Source organism: Bos javanicus, chromosome 8, assembly GCF_032452875.1.
Source record: "Bos javanicus breed banteng chromosome 8, ARS-OSU_banteng_1.0, whole genome shotgun sequence".
NCBI lineage: Eukaryota > Metazoa > Chordata > Mammalia > Artiodactyla > Bovidae > Bos > Bos javanicus.
In genome coordinates this window covers 90,175,176-90,187,814 of record NC_083875.1, presented here as the reverse complement: position 1 = coordinate 90,187,814, position 12,639 = coordinate 90,175,176, and the positions used below count along the sequence as shown (strand labels likewise).

At 41.0% G+C, this 12,639-nt stretch overlaps 1 non-coding gene across 1 annotated transcript; it reads left to right on the top strand.

Annotated features, from left to right (window-relative positions):
• The first annotated feature begins 6,183 nt into the window (after positions 1–6,183).
• Positions 6,184–6,255, top strand: TRNAC-ACA (transfer RNA cysteine (anticodon ACA)). Its single transcript has one exon. It is a non-coding gene; the product is annotated as a tRNA-Cys (tRNA).
• The last annotated feature ends 6,384 nt before the right edge of the window (positions 6,256–12,639 follow it).

Genomic DNA, 12,639 nt, shown 5'->3' with positions numbered 1-12,639 from the left:
TGTTTGCCATGAAGTGATGGGACCAGATGCCATGATCTTAGTTTTCTGAATGTTGTTTTAAGCCAACTTTTTCACTCTTGTCTTTCACTTTCATCAAGAGGCTCTTTAGTTCTTCTTCACTTTCTGCCATAAGGGTGGTGTCATCTGCATATCTGAGGTGATTAATATTTCTCCCAGCAATCTTGATTCCAGCTTGTGCTTCTTCCAGCCCAGAGTTTCTCATGATGTACTCTGCATATAAGTTAAATAAGCAGGGTGACAATATACAGCCTTGACGTACTCCCTTTCCTATTTGGAACCAGTCTGTTGTTCCCTGTCCAGTTCTAACTGTTGCTTCCTGACCTGCATACAGATTTCTCAAGAGGCAAGTCAGGTGATCTGGTATTCCCATCTCTTGAAGAATTTTCCACAGTTTATTGTGATCCACACAGGCAAAGGCTTTGGCATAGTCAATAAAGCAGTAATAGATGTTTTTCTGGAACCCTCTTGCTTTTTCAATGTGACTTTGGACAGGTCCTTTTGCTCCAGTGTGCGTCCAGCTTCTTTATCTGGAAAATGATAGAGTTGGACCATATGATATGAAGGTGTTTCATTTGAGAACTACATGATTCTCCAAATCCTTTATTAATTATATAACCAACTTGTAACTTCTACTTGTCTAAGCTGTTCACAGAAAGAGGGTAATGGACATTATCTTCCACTTCACCTTTGTAAATTTTCCAGCTCTTTGTCCAAAGATGGAAACTTCATTTCTGGATGGTCGTAGTTGTGGTCACTTGACCAGAAGCTCCCCTGGTTGATTCAGCAGGACTGTGGACAATGAGAAGCTGGGGAAATATGTCATCAGTTTTGGCCATCAAATGTCATCAGATGAACCAATTGGCTGTCTCTTTTTATTTTCAGAGGTGCATGTGGTGGAGATTAACCAGACACTTAGGGGGAAAAAAATCAATGCTCAAGAAACTTCTGGTATTCAGGTTCACCAGATCAAGAGCATGGCTCCAGAGCTTTCTACCATTGTTTCATTTTTCTGTCCAGTTAGGAATGGTTGGGCTTTTGAATACTATTCCAGGAAGGAGTTCAGTTCAGTTCAGTTGCTCAGTTGTGTCCGATTCTTTGCAACCCCATGGACTGCAGCTTGCCAGGCCTCTCTGTCCATCACCAACTCCCAGAGCTTACTCAAACACATGTTTGTTGAGTTGGTGATGTCATCCAACCATCTCATCCTTCGTCGTCCCCTTCTCCTCCTGCCTTCAATCTTTCCCAGCATCAGAGTCTTTTCCAATGAGTATATTCTTTGCATCAGGTGGCCAAAGTATTGGAATTTCAGCTTCAACATCAGTCCTTCCAATGAATATCAGGACGAATTTCCTTTAGGATGGACTGGTTTGATCTCCTTGGAGTCCAAGGGACACTCAAGAGTCTTCTCCAACACCATAGTTCAAAAGCATGAGTTCTCTGGGATGGAGAGAGACCACCAAAGACCTGCCACTGAAAAATTGAAACACAATTTTGTTTGAATTCATTGTTTCCTTTTGGCTCCAACCACATAATAAATTTAGTCCAAGATGAAGACTGAAGCAAGCAAAGAGAACTAGGTACTTCTAAGCACATCAGCTGAGCCTTTGCAACTTCTTCTGAAACAGCAAACTTTTCCTGGACACAGCCTGAGAGAGAGGGCGAGGTGATAGCTGACACTGAAGTTTGCCCCTAATTTCTGTGAAAAAATTCTAGGCACATGCTGCTGGTTCTGCTGTAACACCCTATATGTATTATCCTAAAAACCTTGCATTTTTTCAAAATCACAAAGGGATCATAGGAAAACTTGGTTGAGGGCAGATAACTCCAAACCTATATAACTATGTAAATAAGCACTAACAAAATCAATACTTTATGCATCTGCTGCTGCTAAGTCGCTTCAGTCGTGTCCGACTCTGTGCGACCCCATAGACAGCAGCTCACCAGGCTCCTCTGTCCCTGGGATTCTCTGAGCAAGAACACTGGAGTGGGTTGCCATTTCTTTCTCCAATGCGTGAAAGTGAAAAGTGAAGGTGAAGTCGTTAATTCGTGTCCAACTCTTAGCGAGCCCATGGACTGCAGCCTACCAGGCTCCTCCATCCATGGGATTTTCCAGGCAAGAGTACTGGAGGTAACTTAGACTCTCCAGGCAGACAAATCAGTGTGATTGGAGGCTGCTTTGGCGAGTATCAAAAATGCACAAAACCAGGAGAGGGAAATGAGGGAAATGCTGGCTTGCCGGCATTCAGATAAGGCTGTGTAAGGAGGCACAGAAAGAAGAGGGCAACCTGCTCGAGTAGGAGCCCTGGGGGTCAGCACTGGGGGCGTTCCTTTCTAGGGAGGGAGCCCTGGGCAGAAGCACTGGCTTTCCTTTTTTTTTTTTTTTAACTTTTTATTGTGAAAAGTTTTAGACTTATACAAAAGTAGAGGGAACTGTATAGTAAGCTTCCATGTAGTTACCACTCAGCTTCACCAGTTACCAACTCGTGACCAGTCTTATTTCACCTATTGCCTACCTCTCTCCCCATGCCTGTCCCAAACTGTGAACTATTTTTGAAGCAAATTTCAGATGTCACATAATAGCTTTTGTAAATATTTCAGTGACTATTTTTTAAAAATAAGAAACCTTTTAAAAATAAACCATTTACTTAATATCTTTATTACAGGAGGTGATTATATTTCCTTAATATCATAACTCAAATGTTTATATTTTCCTGATTATGTTGTTCATATTTTTGGTATCACATCTAAGAATTCAGCATCAAATCCAAGGTCATGAATATTTAAACTTATGTGTTCTTCTAAGAGTTTTATTATCTTTATTAGATGGTCAAATTGTAGCTTTCCATTGTCCAAGTTAGGGTAGTTTAGACTGTTTTGCAGTAACAAGCCCTGAAACCTCAGTAACTTACAATAAAAATTACATATTCTTACCACACATACAATATGGATTGGACAATCCTCCTGTACCTTGCAGCTACATAAAGTAAGCAAAGCCCATGAGAGATATTAAAAAAAATCACCCCAGAAGTACCCAATTTTCATCCAACTTCCATTGGCCAGATCTCAGTTACCTGTCTCAACCTAATTGCAGTGGACACTGAGAAATGTAAGCTTCCTGTCTGCTCAGGAACAGAACTGGCCCCTGCAACGTGCTTTCCTCTATTTGCTATGTTCACTCAGTTACTGGCTTTGTGTATTGAGCAAAATAAGAATGACGAAAACTGAATATTTTGAATTAAGACATTATTAGAAAATATTTTATAATTTCATTAGAGATTTTACATCTTGCTTTCTGTATCCTTGAAAATTATAAGATTATTGATTCTTTTGAGCTGTGGTGTTGGAGAAGACTCTTGAGAGTCCCTTGGACTGTAAGGAGATCAAACCAGTCAATCCTAAAGGAAACCAATTCTGAATATTCATTAGAAGGACTGATGCTGAAGCTGAAGTTCCAATGCTTTGGCCACCTGATATGAAGAGCCGACTCATTAGAAAAGTCCCTGATGCTAAGAAAGATTGAAAGCAGGAGGAGACGGGGACGATAGAGGATGAGATGGTTGGATGGCATCACTGACTCAATGGACATGAGTTGGAGCAGGTTCCAGGAGATGGTGAAGGACAGGGAAAGCTGGTGTGCTGCAGTCCATAGGGTTGCAAAGAGTTGGACATGACTGAGTGACTGAACAACAGCAACAATAATATATACATATACGAATATATAATATATAATGTACAATATATGTATATAATATACATATATATATATTTAAGTATATATATAGTCTCTGAAAAGAAAGAGTTGCGGGGAGAGTAAAGAAAATGTTTGAAGAAATAATGACTGAAAAATTTCCAAACTTGAAACTGTAAACCCACACAAAAGAGGCTTAATGAGTTCTTCATACAAGAAACATGAAGGTTAATTGAATGTGCCCAACTACCCATGGATGCTCTTTTTAAATTATTTCTTTCTTTTGTTTCATTTTGAATAGTTTCTATTGTTACATATTCAAGTTTCTTTTCCAAAACCTAGTTGCCACTAATCTATTCCAGTGATTTTTCATCACAGAATCCTAGCTTTCATTTAGAAAGTTCGATTTGGTTCTTTAAAAATATTTTTGCATCTTTAGTTAACTTCTTGAACATCTGGAATACATTACAACAATTAATATTCTTGTCTGCTAATTCTGACACCAATGTCAATTTCACTTGGTTGATTTTTTTTTACCTTAATTACGGGGCCTATTTTCTTGCTTCCGTACATGTCTGGTATCTTTGATTGCAAGTCAGACATTGTAAATTTCCTGGTGAATCCAGGAAGGTTTCTTGAAGCAATATTTGAGCTGAATATTGCAGGATATGAATGGATTAAAAAGATAAGTGAGATGAAAGCATTTAAAGAAGAAGGATCAGTATGTGCAAAGGACCTGAGTATATGTCCTTGCATTTTTGAGAAAATAAAAGAATGATACTGTTATTGGGAGCAAATAAATAAAAAGAATAACTAAAAGTCTTTGGGGATGAAGGCATGGCAGATCATGCCTTGCTTTCTTCAGGGGTCTTAGGCATTTAAAATTTTTTCAGCTTCATGGAGGTAAAACTGAATATTTAAATTGTACATTGAAGTGATGTTGATATTCATAAACACTGTGAAAGAATGTCCTCCGTCTACTCAATTAACACATCCATCATCTCTTATATTTATTTGTGTATATGTGCATATATGTGTGTGTGATAGAGAACATTTAAGTTCTACTCTCAGCAAATTTCAACTACACAATACAGTATTGTTAACTGTACTCCTTATGTCTACATTAGCTATTCAGAATGTAGACATGCTAGAATTGAAAGTTTGTACCCTTTCTTTAAGCTCTCTGTCCCTCAGGCCTCAGCCCCTGACAACCACTTTGCTACTCTTGATTTCTAGAAGTTTGACTTTGTTTTCCTTAAGATTCCTCATATATGTGATACCATGCAGTCTTTGTTTTTGTCTGGGTTATTTCACTTAGCATAAAGCCCTTAAGGTCCACCCATATTGTTGCAAATAGCTGCATTTTTCTTTCCTATGGTTGAATAAAATACACACACACACACACACACACACATAATACACATATACACACAACCCCCACCTCCCCACATCTTTTACCCATTCATCTGTTGATGGACATTTAGCTTGTTTCTATATCTTGGCCATTGTGAATAGTGCAGCTGTGAACATGGGCAGGTAGATGCCTCTTTGACATACTGACTTCGTTTCTTTTGGATATGTACCCAGAAGTAGGGTTGCTTAGATCATATGGGAGTCCTACTTTCAATTTTTTTAGGAACCTCCATACTGTTTTCCACAGTGGGTGCACTAATTAACTTTCCTATCAATAGTCCACAAATGTTCCCTTTTCTTCACATCCTTGCCAATATGCGGTATCTCCTGTCTTTTGGATGACAGCCATTCTAACAGGTATGAGGTAATATATTATTTGTGATTTTGATCTGCATTTCCCTGATGATGCTGAGCACCTTTTCATGTACCTGTTGGCCATTTATATGTCTTCTTTGAAAAAAATCCAGGTCCTCTGCCCATTTTTCAATCAGATTTTTTTTTTTTTTTGCTATTGAATCATGTGAGTGTTTTATTAATGTATATTTTGCATATTAACCCTTCATCAGATAAATGATTTGTAAATATTTTGTCCTATTTTCTTTTCGTAAATATTTATTTATTTGGCTGCATTGGGTCTCAGTTGCGGCTGTGGGCTCTTCATTGCAGCATGCGGGATCTTTCACTGTGGCACGTGGGCTGAGTTGCCCCTTACTATGCCTCTCACTTAGTTCCCCAGCCAGGGATTGAACCTGAGGCCCCTGCATTGTCAGGCAGATCCTTAAACCCTGGACCACCAGGTAAGTCCCTTTGCCCATTCTTTAGGTTGCCTTTTTATTTGTTAATGGTTTTCCTCTGCTGTGGAAGCTTTTTAGTTTGATGGATCCCCTCTTATTTATTTTTGCTTTTATCACCTTTGCTTTTGGTGTCAAATCCAAAAAAACATTGTCAAGCCAATGTCAAGGAGATTATCTCCTATGGTTTCTCCTAGGAGCCTTATGGTTTCAGACTTTATTTCAGTCCTTAATCCATTTTGAGTTGGTTTTTGTGCATGGTTTAAGACTTCCCTGGTGGCTCAGATGGTAAAGCATCTGCCTACAATGCGGGAGACCCAGGTTCGATCCCTGGGTTGGGAAGATCCTCTGGAGAAGGAAATGACAACCCACTCCAGTACTCTTGCCTAGATACTCCCATGGATGGAGGGGCGTTGTAGGCTACAGTCCATGGGGTCGCAAAGAGTCGGACACGACTGAGCGACTTCACTTAAGATAATAATCTTGTTTCATTCTTTTGTATGTGGTCGTTCAGTTTATTGAAGAGACTGTCCTTTTCCTTTCCCCATGGTATATTCTTGGCTCCTTGTCAGAAATTAATTTACCATTTATGCATGGGTTCATTTCTAGGGTTTCTAATCTGTTCCATTGATCTGTGTGTGTGTTTTTACACCAGTAGCACACTGTTTTGATTATGATAGCTGTGTAATGAATAAAGAAAATCAGGAAGCATGGTGTTTCCAGTTTTGTCCTTCTTTCTCAAGACTGTTTTGGCTATTCAGGGTATTTTGTGGTCCCATATAATTTTTAGGCATTTTGGTCCTCATCCTATGAGGGGTTGTAATCTTGTATGGGTTTTAAACAAGTTCAGAATTTTTAGAAAAATTGCTCTAACTTCAGGATGGATAATACCCTGAGTGGGCCTTCTGGGCGGGAGAGGTTGGATATGTTAGGAAACTAGGGTACATTTCCAGGTGAGAGACAAACTTGGTTTGTACCACGGTGGAAGTGGGATGGAAAGAGCTGGGTTGACCTGAGATGACAACTGTAGTGTGATTCTGGAATCCCTCTTGTCTGCATTTCATCAAATTAGTCGCCAAGTTCATGTAAACCTCTTCTAAGGGAAATATTCTCACACAGTGAGTACATTTCTTATTAAAATGCTCATAAATATATATTTTTAAAAAGTTTCAAATATTTTGCACAGTACCCCACAAAGGGAAACTAATAACCTGTTTCTGGAAAGGATTCTAGCAACTCTCTTGTGATATTTGCGCAAGAATTCCCCTGGAACACTCAGTAATGACAAGCCTCATTCCAAGGCCTGCTTCAGTAGCTTTCAAACATCAGATGCATCAGAAACCACCTGATGAGCTTGCTCAAACACGAATTTCTCAGTCAAACCCCCAGAGTTTCTAATTCAGTAAGTATGAGTTGGGGCCTGAGACTTTTCACCTGTATCAAGTTCCCAGACAATGCCAGTGTTCCTGGTCTGGGAACTAGTGTGAGAACCACTAGACAATTAGAGGTGAGGTAGTCAAGAGGTGAACTTCTGGGATTAGACACAAAACTCTGTCCCTTTCTAGTGATATGACTTGATATGACTTGGACAAAATCACCTGTGGGTGTTTTTGTTTCATTAAGGCTCATTATCTGAGCCTTAATGAGGGTTAGAATGAGGGATGTTCATTTTTTTTTTAATTTAATGGTGTGAAATGGCTTTTATTTTTTAATTAAAGTACAGTTGATTTACAATGTTGCGCCAATCTCTGCTGTACAGCAAAGTGCCTCAGCTATACTCATATATACATTCTTTTAAAATATTCTTTTCCATTATGGTTTATTGCAGGATATAGAATATAGTTCCCTATGCTATACATTAGGAACTTACTTATCCATTCTAAATGTAACAGTTGGCATCTACTAACCCCAAACTCCCAGTCCCTCTTCCTTCTTCCCCTCCCCGCTTGGCAACCACAAATCTGTTCTTTAGGTGTGAGTCTGTTCCTGTTTTGTAGATAGTTTCATTTATGCCATATTTTAGGTTCCACGTGTAAATGATATTATATGGTATTTTCCCCTTCTTGCTTCACGATAATCTCTAGTTGTATCCATGTTGCTTCAAATGGCATGATTTCATTGTTTACAGCTGCATAGTATTCCACTGTATATATGTACCGCATCTTCCTTATCTGTTCATCTGTAGATGGACATTTAGGTTGTTTTCATGTTTTGGCTACTGTGGACAGTGCTGCTATGAACATAGAGGTGCACGTATTTGTTTGAATTAGTTTTCTCCTGGCAAGGAGTGGGATACAGTAATTCAATTGTGGTTTTTTAAGGAACCTCGTACTGTTTTTCATAGTGGCTGCACCAGCTTACATTCCCACCAACAGTGTAGGAGGGCTCCCTTTAGAATGAAGACTGTTTATAAAGTTAGGATAGGTACACAATGAATGTAGATACATTCTTGTGAAAAGAAAATGACTTCGGAGAAGGCGATGGCACCCCACTCCAGTACTCTTGCCTGGAAAATCCTGCGGACGGAGGAGCCTGGTAGGCTGCAGTCCATGGGGTCGCTCAGAGTCGGACAGGACTGAGCTACTTCACTTTCACTTTTCACCTTCATGCATTGGAGAAGTAAATGGCAACCCACTCCAGTGTTCTTGCCTGGAGAATCCCAGGGACGGGGGAGCCTGGTAGGCTGCCGTCTATGGGGTCGCACAGAGTCGGACACGACTGAAGCGACTTAGCAGTAGCAGAGCATGCTACAATTTTCAGTGTAAAGCAGGACAGATAACTCTTTTAGCTCATTCTTGGAAAACGCTTGTCAAAGTTCAATGTTATAACATAGTGGAAGTCTTTAGTCAACAGCCTTGAGGGGAAACCTTCACGTTCTGCTCTGCTTCATGCCCTCAGTTCTGGTAAATTCCTACCAGGGTGTGTGTTAGATGTTTGCCTGCCTCTGCCCTCCCTCTGATCCCCATGACCTTGGCAATGAGCCTGTCCCTAGACAGGGTGTCCCATCTGGGAACAGCCAGTTGATGAGGGGGTAGAGAGCTGACTCATCCATGCTCTTGGGAGACAGCTATGGGCAATTTTTCCCAGGTTGCATAAGCCTTCGGTTTCTGAAACAGAAAGAAAGACAGCCTCTGCCAGCTATTAGGTGACCTCATGGAGACAGTCATGATGTGCCAAGAGGAGGTGTGGGGAAGAGACGACCCAAGGGAGACCCTCTTATTTGAATGTTAGGTCCACCCAGATTCTTAAGCAATAAGCGATAAATGGCTCACCTACACATTCCATCTCTTAAACTTCCATGGATAAAGGTCTCTACCTGGAGCTTGTACGTGAGATTCTAGTAGTTTTCCAGAGTAACCAAAGGGACCAGTCGAATGAAACCAGAACCTGAAGACTAGTTAGCTTTGCTGAAACCACCCATCAGTCACCCTGCAGGTGTAGCTGGGGAAGTAAGGCAGTCAGTGCAGGCTTTTTTTGAGCTTCTGAAGAACGTGTGAAAGCCAAAATGTGCACCACAGGAGAAAGCTGAGTTTTATAAAGAGGCTTCCTTAACCCAAAAGTTAAACCTGGGATAAGGCAAGTATACCCTTTACCTGGGCCTTCATGCACTGTGCACATTTTGGGTGATCTACAAACATTGTGAATCATCTCCAGAGTGACCTTCACCATGCAGTTAATGTTCAACATTTATTGACGTCCTGTGATGGGAACATCTTTAAAGTTTGGCATGACTCTGGCCTGGAGGGGTTGTGGGTTTTGTGTTTGGGGATGTGAGGACTCTGAACTTTGAGTCCTTGGGTCCTTGCATCTCTGTGGGAAAATGGATGTAAGCATGAGGGTCTGGAGAGCTAGGAAGCACAAGTCAGAGAGTTCCTACACTTTGCTCTCTCTGTTTGATCTCTTTTTATTCCCATATTGATGTGGCCTGGGCTAACAAAATGTAGGTTTGGGGAGATTTCAGTTTTCTAAATGGTCAGAAAAACATGTGTTTTCCTGTTATGGCCAAAGTATAATCAAAGCATCCAATAGTTTAAATCAAAACAAAGATTTGGGAGTATTAAACCTATTATCTAATATCTAAGATGATGCCCGTTTAATAATAGATCATCATTCCAAAGGAGAGAAGCCCTTTGGGATTCATGTTATTGTTCATTCATTTTCCCCTTTAATCATTCTCCCTGGGTGATCCCCTGCCACAGTGGGGATATGTTGTGTGTCTTGAGTGCCTGGGTAAATGAGAGTTCATGGTCACTGTTAGACTGGACCTATGGGGTTGGACTGACCACCATTTTTCTGGAAGCAAATGGCAATAGAAAACCCACGAATGAAACTGCAAAGTAGTCACAGTGCATCCTGAATATCTATGCCCAGCTCTGGGGCCAGAGTTCCTTGGCTAGTCATCTCTGACCATAGCTTATCTGTATGTTCCAATGGGATACTCAGCCAGCACACCTTTACTGAGCACCCACTCACTATGAGCTGGACTTGTTTAGGTGCTTGGAACACCTCAGTGAACAAAGCAGATAAAGACACCTGCTCTCTAGCAGGGACATAGTTATTCATGATTAACGGAAGGACACATATCGTCACACATTGTTGTTCTCCGTTTGCCAAGATGCAAGACTGCTAGGACTGATTAGACTAACCACCAGGGGGCAGCCTACCCCATGGGCTTAGCCTGGTTGCTAAGGCTGCCTGTCTTCTGCTGTGCATTTAAGGCAGGCCCTGGGGGATTTTACCAAGAAGGAGGGGACAGTTGGGTCTCTGTCCTGAAATAGGGAATGTCAGAGAGGTCTAGAAAGGAAGGCTGTGTTTAGGAATTAGGAAGGGCAGGATATTGCTTCTCTTTCTGCCCCATTCTGTCCTTTTACAGGGAGGGGTTTCCAAGCCAGGTCTGATGGTGTATGTGTAGCGGCGTGGGCAGGAAGTAGGTTCTTCAACAATTAATTCCCTAAGCCTGGAATCTGAGTCTGGGAGTGGCCCTACGTGCCGTAGGCAAACTACCTTTCAAAGGTTTGCATGTCCTCTTTGGAAAGTGGGAGCCAGAGATAAGCAAACGTTCTATTGTAAAAATCATGTTCTTAACTACTATTTTAAACATCTCTAAGTTTGAATAATTAATAATGGAAACATAAAATATATTCAACTTTTTAGGATATGATTGAAGACTTTTTTTGTTTATTGTTTATTTCCAGTAAAACCTTTTAATATATTATACCTCACGAGAGACATTACTTTGCCAACAAAGGTCCATCTAATTGAAGCTATGATTTTTCCAGTAGTCATGTATGGATGTGAGAGTTGAACTGTAAATAAAGTTTTTGAACTGTGGTGTTGGAGAAGACTCTTGAGAGTCCGTTGGACAGCAAGGAGATCCAACCAGTCCATCCTAAAGGAGATCAGTCCTGGGTGTTCATTGGAAGGAGTGATGTTGAAGCTGAAACTCCAATACTTTGGCCACCTGATGCCAAGAGATGACTCATTGAAAAGACCCTGATGCTGGGAAAGATTGAGGGCTGGAGGAGAAGGGGATGACAGAGGATGAGATGGTTGGATGGCATCACAGACTCGATGGACATGGGTTTGGGTGAACTCCGAGAGTTGGTGATGGACAGGGAGGCCTGGCGTGTTGCAGTCCATGGGGTCACAAAGAGTCGGACACGACTGAGCAACTGAACTGAACTGAATTGACACCTCACCCTTTTCCTTGGAGTTTCAGACGTTTGTTCAACTTAATATAGTAAAAAAAGTGAAAGTGTTAGTTGCTCAATCATGTATGACTCTTGTGACCCCATGGACTGTAGCCTGCCAGGTTCCTCTGTCCATGGCATTCTCCAGGCAAGAATACTGGAATGGGTAGCCATTCCCTTCTCCTGGGGATCTTCTTGACCCAGGGATTGAACCTGGGTCTTCCACATTGCGGGCAGTTTCTTTATTGTCTGAGACACAGGGAAGTCCTCAACTTAATATAATATTTCCCCAAAAGGTTCATCTTTGGAATCTTTTAGTTTCCTTAAAGGTCTGTTAACATCTTGCTTAACCCGGTATTTTATAGCCTTTCTATTTGAAGTGTGACCTGTGGACCAGAAGCAATAGCATCATCTGGGAGCTTGTTAGAAATGCAGAATGGCAGCCCCCTCCCTGGACTGTGAGGTCCCATTAAATTCCTATACATGTTAACGTTCCAAAGTGCTGCTCTATGGGATGCATGTCAAGAAGTGCTAGATTAGAGAGAAAGAGTGAAGGGATAACGTGGAGAAGTTTGCAGCGCTTTGTAGATTATTTCCAGAGTTCCCACATAGAATGTGGACTCTCTAGATGTTCCTTGAGCTGACTGAACTGGGCTGCCTTCCTCACATCCCTACTTGCCTTTACTAACTCAACGTGGCTCCAGGCCTTTATTAAAATCCTGATCGGAGATCTTGAATCAGGCTTTAAAACTTAAGTAACTTTGAAATGAGGTCAAAGTCAGAATATTCAGTGAGGATCCTTAATTAGAAAAGTATGTCTTCAGGCTGGGTGGATCCTGAACAGTTTGCCACTAAGAATGATAAATTTGAAAGAGGCAAATTATCACTTGCACTGAGTCGCGTTCATGGCTGCTTCCAAGCAAACTTACCTTTTCTTTCCTTCAATTGTATTTCTCATGTGAGGGTGACAAATGTTTTCTCTTGTAATTTTCTTTTATAATAGTGATTATTTTTGTTTTGCATTACCTAGACATCT